Source organism: Zalophus californianus, chromosome 8 (assembly GCF_009762305.2).
Source record: "Zalophus californianus isolate mZalCal1 chromosome 8, mZalCal1.pri.v2, whole genome shotgun sequence".
Classification (NCBI taxonomy): Eukaryota; Metazoa; Chordata; class Mammalia; order Carnivora; family Otariidae; genus Zalophus; species Zalophus californianus.
In genome coordinates, this window is record NC_045602.1 from 121,204,314 (window position 1) to 121,213,758 (window position 9,445).

The following is a 9,445-nucleotide window of genomic DNA, read 5'->3' on the forward strand; positions in this document are numbered from 1 at the left end:
GGGAGAAATGGCCCATGTCTAGGACTCAAAGGCAGGTACTAACTCCGTCCTCTAACCACATTAGGTCAATAATTGAGAATAAAAAGGGCCCCGCCACTCAAGAAATGTGGCCAATCACAGACCAAATGAAGTCAGCCCTCTGTACCCTTTTTTGCCATACACAGCATCACGGAACAAGGATAAGGATGCCTAAGAAAGTAGGCTCAATCTTCTTGGGGACCCAGGGTCCTAAGTGAGGGCTCCTCCAGGGTCTGGGATCCTGCCTATCCAGCTGACCAGAGCCCCCACATACAAAGCCCTCCCTTACAGCTACAAACCATAAGGCTGAGGGGGTACCTGGGGAGCTCAGTCGGTTAAGCGTCTGACTTCGGCTCAGGTCATGATCTCGGGGTCCTGGGGTTGAACCCTGTGTTGGGCTCCGCGTTCAACAGGGAGTCTGCTTCTCCCTCTCCTTCTACCCCTACCCTGGCTCATGCTCTCTCCCTCTCAAATAAATAAGTAAAATCTTAAAAAAAAGAACATGAGGTTGAGCTGCTCCAGTCTCCTGATAACTAACAGTGGGTCTATCCCAGAGGACTTGCTAGTAAGGTACCTTCTGATACTGAGTCCCTGAAGGAAGGACACCCATAAAACTCATTAAAAATAACAGATTTGAAATGAAATCATGTTGGTTTATTAAAATTAGGAATTTCCTCTTCCTTCCTCACCCCTAGCTCCAGCTGGCTCAGGTCAGCATCCCCAAGGGGCCAGCAGAAGAGGAACCCCATTGCTGGGATACTCCCGAGTGAGGGTCTGAGCCAGAGCCCGAGTCGGGGGAGCCCTTTGCCCCCAGACCCTGCTCTTGATCTTCCCTCATGTCTCCCATCTCTCCTGCTCTGGGAAACATTTGCAGCGCTCCAGACCGGACACAAGGCGCGTGTACAGATTTGACCACTGCTGGTGGCTGTCTCCCCCCATGCCTCATCCGTCCTGCCATGGGGTACTCAGCTCCCACGTGCCCTCTGCCCCACGTTGTTCAGCTGGACACTTGGCCTCGCAGAGCCTTCTTTTCTTGATTTCCATGCCATCACCCTCCTCTCCTTCTCCTCCTGCTTCCCTGGTGCTCTTTCTCTGCTCTGCAAGGTCCCTGTCACCCCACAACTTCCAAATGTCAGAGCCCTCCAGGCCTGCATCTTGGGCTCGTTCTCCTCTCTCTCTCTCTCTCTCTGTCTCCCTCTCCCTCCCTCCTTCTCTCCCCCTGCAGTTCTCTCCTTACACTATCTCATCCATTCCCAGGGTTCGAATATCATCTACAGAATGGCAACTTCTGATATTTTCATGTCCAACCGCGGCCTCCCCGCGGACTCCGGACTCCATCCTTCTGGGCACTTCCACGAGGTATCTCAGACTCACCGTGGCCAAAATGAACTGATCTTCTCCATGTTTCCTCCCTCGGGAAGCAACACCACCCCGCTGCTGGAACCAAACCCCAACGAGTCCTCCCTGACTTCTCTCTCCGTGACGCTGCCCCCTCACACCTGCAGGTCTCCTCTGCCCTCGCTCCAGGACTTACCTTGACTCTGGCTTCTTCTCTCTCCACCTCTTCCTCCTAGGCCAGGCCTCCAACCTGATTCGTCATCCTCCTTCCTCCCGGGCCAGAGCGGTCACCCCAAACTGTTGGCCCTGCTGCAGGGAGAGGAAAGGGCGATCGCTATGCACGTAGCCCCGGGTGCCCCACGGACAGATTGAGGCCAGCTGCAGACCTGCCAGCAGAGAGCCACGGGGCACTGCAGGGACAGCCCTGCACACTACGCCCCCTGCCCTCTCCACCAGCCTTAGAGAAAGAAGCCAGTGCCCCACAGCCCAGTGTGCGGAGCCCAGCGCATCCTGGCCACCAGTTATTTTCATTTCCACTGGTCATAACAACAACAACATCACTCTGTGCCTCTGTGGCTCTCTTCACAGAGAGTTTCTGGGGGCATTATCGTCACAGCTTCTTTACCAGCCAGGTAGGATGGGAGTGATAACCCTCAGCCACAGGTGGGGACCCCAGAGCGGCAGAACAAAGACTCCAGGCCAGGCCGTCGACACAATTAAAGCTACAGGTCCCGATTCCCACAATGCCCACGGTCCCTACTTGGAATAAGTATTTCCATACTCCCCATAAACAACTCCGAAATCTCACCATGCCAGCACCCAGTGAACTCTGGGAACATAGGCAGAAGTCCTTTGTTGGCCACGGATTCCCAGTGTGTGTTTGGGGCAGTGCTTAGCACCCACCATGTGCCCAGCAGCCCTGCACCCAATCACTGTGTTCTGGAAAAGCCTCATCTAAACCAAAACTTTCAGTTCAAAGGGGCCTCTACTTCACTTGCTCATTCTCATCCTTCTCAACCCTGGCTGCCCCTGAGAATCTCCTGGAGAGCCCACACCCCAGGGCTGTGATTCTGTTGGCCTCTAGTAGGGCTGGGCTTTGATATTCTCTGATTTTTTAAAAGAATAGGTGATTCTAAGAAGCAGCCATTGTTGAGAACCACTGAGATTTGATCCACCAACACATAGGGAACACTGGTTGAGGACCAGAGATGTGCCTTCCAGAAGCTTCTATCTAATATGGGAAATAGGAAGGTAAACCGATTATTAAAAGGAACTATTTTCCAGGTGTTGCTTTTTGTTGATTTTTTTAATGTAACAAATATTTCTATTACTTACCAGTTGCTAGGCAACATCCTAAACACTATACACATTTAACTTATTTAGAATTTGGAACAGGGAAAAGGTACCGTTTAGCCCCATTTTCCAGCTACGGAGAGCTTAGGTAACTTGTGTAAAATCACAACATCTAACAAGTGGCCGAACTAGAATTCGAATCCAGAGACTGCGATTCCATCTTTCTAACCACTGTCCTCTGAAGGCAGTGGCTCCTAAATCTCGGGGGGATTTGCACAGAAACACAGATTCCCGGCCTCATTCACCTCACCCCACTCCCCACCACCCTCAGATTCCAGTTCAATCCACTGAGGTGGGAGACCTGGGAAACTACATTTTTTTGTGTGTGTCCCAGGAGATTCCGATGCAGGCGTCCTGAGGATGGTCGTCTAAGAGACTATCTGATGAAACAAAGTGTGGTGGTTTTAAAACGCCCACATCAGTGGCACAGAACACCCAGTGCCCATTACATCATGTACCCTCCTTAATGCCCGTCCCCCAGTTACCCCAGTCCCCAGCAACCCTCGGTTTGTTCCCTATGGTTAAGAGTCTCTTATGGTTTTTCTCCCTGAACGCTACCTCTGAAACTAATAATACACTATATATTAATAAATTGAATTTAAATAAAATTTAATTTAATTTAAAAAATAAAAAATAAATAAAATGTGTCCACAAATTTCACAATACGCTTTCCTTTAAAAGGTGGGAGCTAGGGGTGCCTGGGTGGCTCAGTCAGTTAAGCGTCTGCCTTCAGCTCAGGTCGTGGTCTCGGGGTCCTGCCTCCTTTGCTCTCTCTGAGGTCACTCACTGTGGGAGAAGCCAGTGGCTGTGCCCTGAGGACAAGCAGGCAGCACCTATAGGAGGAGCTGAGACCTCCTGACAACGCCCAGCACCGACACCTTGATGCAACCTCGTAAGAGCTCCTGAGCAACAACCACCCAGTTAAGCTGCTCCCTGATTCTACAAAACTGTCAAATCATAAGTGTTTGTGGCTTTAAGCCACTACATTTTGGAGTATACCTTATGCAGCAGCAACAGATGACTAATACAAAGAAACAGTTTTCGCCATTGATGAGAGTCAGGAAAAAGCTGCGGACATGACACGGGAGCCAGGGCTGGAAGAACACAGGCCAAAAACGGGAGAGAGAGGGCATTTGTTCCAGGTAGAGGAACAAATCTTAGCATGTGCTAAGGCACGGGTGAGTGCATGGAGCTGGTATTTTCGGGTTTTGCTGGAAGCACAGGAAGCACCATAGTGAGTGGCTAGAGATACGACAGGAGCCAAGTCAGGATGGACAGAGCGACCCTACATCTCAGTTTGCCCAGGACAGTCCTTTTTTTTTTTTTAATGTTATATTAATCACCATACATCACATCATTAGTTTTGGATGTAGTGTTCCATGATTCGTTGTTTGTGCATAACACCCAGTGCTCCACGCAGTACGTGCCCTCTTTAATACCCATCACCAGGCTAACCCATCCCCCCACCCCCTCCCCTCTAGAACCCTCAGTTTGTTTTTCAGAGTCCATCGTCTCTCATGGTTCGTCTCCCCCTCTGATTTCCCCCCCTTCATTCTTCCCCTCCTACTATCTTCTTCTTTTTTTTTTTAACATATAATGTATTATTTGTTTCAGAGGTACAGGTCTGTGATTCAACAGTCTTGCACAATTCACAGCGCTCACCATAGCACATACCCTCCCCAATGTCCATCACCCAGCCACCCCATCCCTCCCATCCACCCCCCACCACTCCAGCAACCCTCAGTGTGTTTCCTGAGATTAAGAATTCCTCATATCAGTGAGGTCATATGATACATGTCTTTCTCTGATTGACTTATTTCACTCAGCATAACACCCTCCAGTTCCATCCACGTCGTTGCAAATGGCAAGATCTCATTCCTTTTGATGGCTGCATAATATTCCATTGTGTATATATACCACCTCTTCTTTATCCATTCATCTGTCGATGGACATCTTGGCTCTTTCCACAGTTTGGCTATTGTGGACATTGCTACTATAAACATCGGGGTGCATGTACCCCTTTGGATCACTACATTTGTATCTTTGGGGTAAATACCCAGTAGTGCAATTGCTGAGTCATAGGGTAGCTCTATTTTCAACTTTTTTAGGAACCTCCATACCGTTTTCCAGAGCAGTTGCACCAGCTTGCATTCCCACCAACAGTTTAGGAGGGTTCCCCTTTCTCCACATCCCCGCCAACATCTGTCGTTTCCTGACTTGTTAATTTTAGCCATTCTGAGGACAGTCCTTTTTTTAAAAAAGATTTTATTTCTTTATTTAGAGAGAGAGAGAATGCGAGCAGGGGGAGGGGCAGAGGGAGAGAGAGAATCTCAAGCAGACTCCCCACTGAGCACAGAGCCAGACTCGGCCTCCATCTCATTACCCTGAGATCATAACCTGAGCCGAAATCAAGAGTCAGACGCCTAAACGACTGAGTTGCCCAGGCACCCCTGCCCAGGACAGTCTTGACTGACACCTATTACCCACACAACCCATGCAAGGTACTCTTTGTCGGAGATAAAATTGTCTCCTATCAGATGATTATGAGCTAGATATGATTGTCCTGCTGATGAGCCCTGTGTGTAGGCTAAGGCACTGGGGCTTTACCCTGGAGGCACTGGGAAGCCATGGAAGGGTTTTAAGCTTGGGAGTGACCCGATTCCAGTTGTGTTTCAGAAAGGTCCGTTTGCAGAGAATGCACGGTGTGCCGGGTGAACTGCGATGCAGCGTGGACTGGTTTGGAGTTAGGGTGGAGGCTTGACCCAGGTAGAACAAGCTGAGAGGCCAGCGAGGACCTGGGGACAGTCGCCTGGTCAGGTGGTCAGTGACTATGACAGTCTGTATGGAGGCCAGAACAGCAGTAATGGGGTCCAGGGAAGTTATTGAATAGACTCTGTTGCAATAAGAGCTGGAGGAGAAGAAGCTGGAGGGCGAGCTGAGATGCAAGACTGTCGGGGAGCATGGCCCCCACATTTCAGGGCCCAGAGCTCCATCTAAAAAACTCTCAGATGAGTCACCTCAATCAGAGCCAACGAGGCTTTGGCTGGTTCGTTTCTGAACTGCAGGGGATTTAGCCAAAGGAACTGAAACCACATGTAACCTTGGCTCAGGCAGGTCCTGTCGGACCCAGTCTCCTGCGCCACAGCCCCGATGCCCGGAAGCTTATCTCTCGCGCACAAGACTGAAATGATGCAAGAATTTTTTTTTTTTTTTTTCATTTTGCAGTTAGGGCCTCAGGCCTGGGAGAAGCAGCCAAATGTTGCCAGGGTACAGACTGCAGGCAGCGCAGCGGGGACGCAGACCCAGCCTGCCCCAGAAATTTGGTAACAGCCAGAGAAAAGGTTTTGGGTGAAATCCCTAGAAACACACTCGCGCCTCCTCCCAGCTGGGATACCTTGGCTGAACTTGAGTCATCCTTCTAATAAAAATTCCATGTTCCATCAGCAGAATGCTTCCAGCCCAATTAGATCAATTTTCTCTAAGTAGCAATAAATGTGTTTTCCTTTCAGAGGCCAGCCCGACACATTAAGCAGGCTTGGGGCAGCCATTCCCCAGGCCGCTGGCTCCGAGTGCACGGGGTCAGGGGTCACAGTGCCGCCGCCTCCAGCTCATTAGTGGGGCCCATTCATCTTTGCTGGGGACACCAGCACTCAACATGGTGGCAGGGCTCAGGGCGGGGGGGTGTGGGCAATTCATCAGGGACTCAGGTTCGCTGGAGACAAGAGCAGAAAAGCAGACCTGCTCACGGGCTGGCAGGAGCCCCAGGCCCAGCAGCTGAGGCCCGGAGCCGCCTGGTTAAAGGTTAACCTGGTCCAGGACGTAGGGCTGTGGGGGTCCCCCACAGCCACCATGCAGGGAAGGAAGGGCCCCTGGGCAAGCCCCTTTGAAATGCGCCTGGCTCCTGTCTGCTGGCAGAGGTTCTGTTCCGGCCACCTTCCTGACCCCCCCAAATCCATCCAAGCAAGGCCTCCCAGGGCCTGGAGAATGACACTGTCACTTGGGCCCCAATGGCTCAGGAACTTGCCTGGAAGAGACCCTTTGATTTGCAAATCCAGATACTAGGAATGAGAGGCTACTGCAGCCAGAGCTTACCCTGCCTTGCTCGGACCACCGGCCTGGAGGACGCTTGGCGGAAGGCATGAGACCTTTCCACTTCCCCAGAGCTGGGACTCAGCCTTTCCTCACCCATACAGCCCCTGTCACCCTGAGCCAGCAGAGGCCCCAGCCGGAGGCAGGCCAGAGGGCCATGGCATTGTAGGAGCTTGCCGGGGCTGCCAGAGGGGAGGACCACAGACCTGAGTGGCTTCCACAACCAATCTTCATTGTCTCGCAGTTCTGGAGGCTAGAAGCCCACGGTCAAGGTGTCAGCAAGACCAAGGTCTCTCTGAAGATGCCGGAGAAGGGTCAGTCCCAGGCCTCTCTTCCAGCCTCCAGGGGCTCCTTGGTTTGTGGCAGCATAATTCCAGACTTTCCATGGCTCTGTGTGTGTGTGTGTGTGTGTGTGTGTGTATGCAAATTCCCCCCTTTTTATAAGGACACCCGTCGTATTGGATTAGGTCCCACTGTCATGACCTCACTTTAACTGAACCACCTGTTTGAAGACATGATCTCCAAATCCAGTCACATTCTGAGTTCCTGAGGGGCTAGGATTTCAACATACAAATGAGGGGGTACATAATTCAGCCCACAGTAGCCTCACTTTGGGCCACAGGAGAGGTGAGCCCCAGTGGTCCCAGCTCATTTGGGGATGCAGATGTGTACGGAGTGCCTGCCAGGCCCTGCACAAGGTGCTGGGGGTACGGTGAACATCTGGAGTCTGCCCCATGAGTTCATAACTGGCTAGGGAGGCAGGCACTCATCAATCACACAAGTAAATATACAGTTACAATCTGTGATGAGGGCCCCGAAGCCCAGGTGTGGACAGCTAGAAACGCAGGTCACCGGGTCACACTGCGGGTAGGAAGCAGAGTTGGGGCTGGCATGACAATGGCAAGATCATGCCGGGTGTCCCTGGGCTCCTGCTCGGTCCAGCCAACCCTCCCCTCATATGCTCCCGTCCTTCCGCCCCCAGCCCCCTTCCCAGCCTGATGCCCTTCCTGGAAGCTGGATTAATAGCATCTGAACAAGCCTGGCCAGGAAGTACAGCTCGAGGTAACCTTTCCATAGAGCTCAGGGGGCCTGGCAGCGGTCTTCCTGATTTATACCGACCCGGCCACACTGCCTTCCTCGACAGAGAGCCCCTCCTTCAGCTCAAGCCGTGCTCCGCTCAGACAACGACCCCCAGGTCCTGGGCCCAGAAGTCACCTCCTCAGGGAAACTTTGCTGACCAGGCTCCCACAGCAGCTCTCACCCCAAACCTCTCCGCAGCACCCTAAGCACAGCTGAAACTAAATCATGGATTGCAAAATTAGCTGTTCTGTGTCGGTCTCCCCTGGAGGCTGCGAGCTTTCTGACAACTGAGACCACGTTCTCATGCACTTCTATATGCCCCCGGTCCCACCCCCTGCCGGTGACACAGCAATGCTCTGTAAACACTGGCTGAATAAATCAACAAAATTATTGATTAGTGAATCAACCTCCTGCTTCTCCCAAAACCACAAGCTGACCTGCAGGCTTGATGCCAAAGCGATGCTGCTCCCGAAGGTACCAGGGGTATAAAGATGAGGAACGAGAGGGATGTTATTGGGGGGGGGGGAGAGCTTGGGAAACGACAAGAGAGCGAGGACATGCAAAGTGGGTTTGGAGAAAAGTGAGCATTTCCATTTGGCCAGAGCAGGACTTGAATGCTGGGCTTAGGCGGCAGTCCCAGGTGCCACTGAGGGTTTCTGAGTGGTGGCCGTCCTGACAGGCAGAGTAGGTGCCAAACGGAGACCAGAGGTCAAGAAAGAGGAGTCTGCTATGGCAAAGGTTCAAGCACTGCCCCCCAGGGAAGGCGATCAAGGTGACTGAGGGAAAGCAGAAAAGGGGGAAATGACACCAAATCTGGGGACACGTGTGGCCCAAGGAGGAAGGATTCAGTGAAGCAGCATGATCAGGAAAGCAGAGAAGGAGGAGGGAAGCCGGGCGGGCCCAGTGCGCTGGAGGGAGGTACCCAGGTCGTTCTTCTACCTGCCCACGGGGTGGGTCAGGCCACCTAGCTTGGAAGTCCGACCCCATCAGGGACTGGCTATAAACCTGGGCGAGTGCGGCACCTCCGATGCTCTGCTTTGTCTCCTACACCTGGGAGCTGGCTGGGCCCGTTGAAAACAGCGTGGGACGACACATTGAGATCTCTAGCCCAGGTGCCAGCCCACAGGTCCCTCCAGGGGTCTCCAGCCACGCAGTCCTGGTGTAAACCAGGATTTCTCAACCTCAGCCGTGTAGATTTGGGGAGCTGGGTAAGTCTTTAATGCCCAAATTCCCTCTAGGATGTTGAGGAGCATCTCTGGAAACCAAAACTGTCTCCAGACGTTGCCATGTGTCCCCTGAAGGACAAAACTGCTCCGAGAGCCATGCAGGTCTGTCACCAACGCTCTCGGGAAAGCTGCATGCCTGCAGGACGGCCTCCTGTACCCCGGACGGGGTCCTGTGTGTCCAACGGCCCCATGCATCTGATCCACAAACATTCTCGAGATACTTACGCTGAGCAAAACAGTGATTCTGCTCTCAGGAATTTTACAGTTAGCAGGAGAAAGCATTTTGATATATGGGATCACATGTTAGGCTGGGTTAGATAAGGGCCCCCAAGGATGTGCAC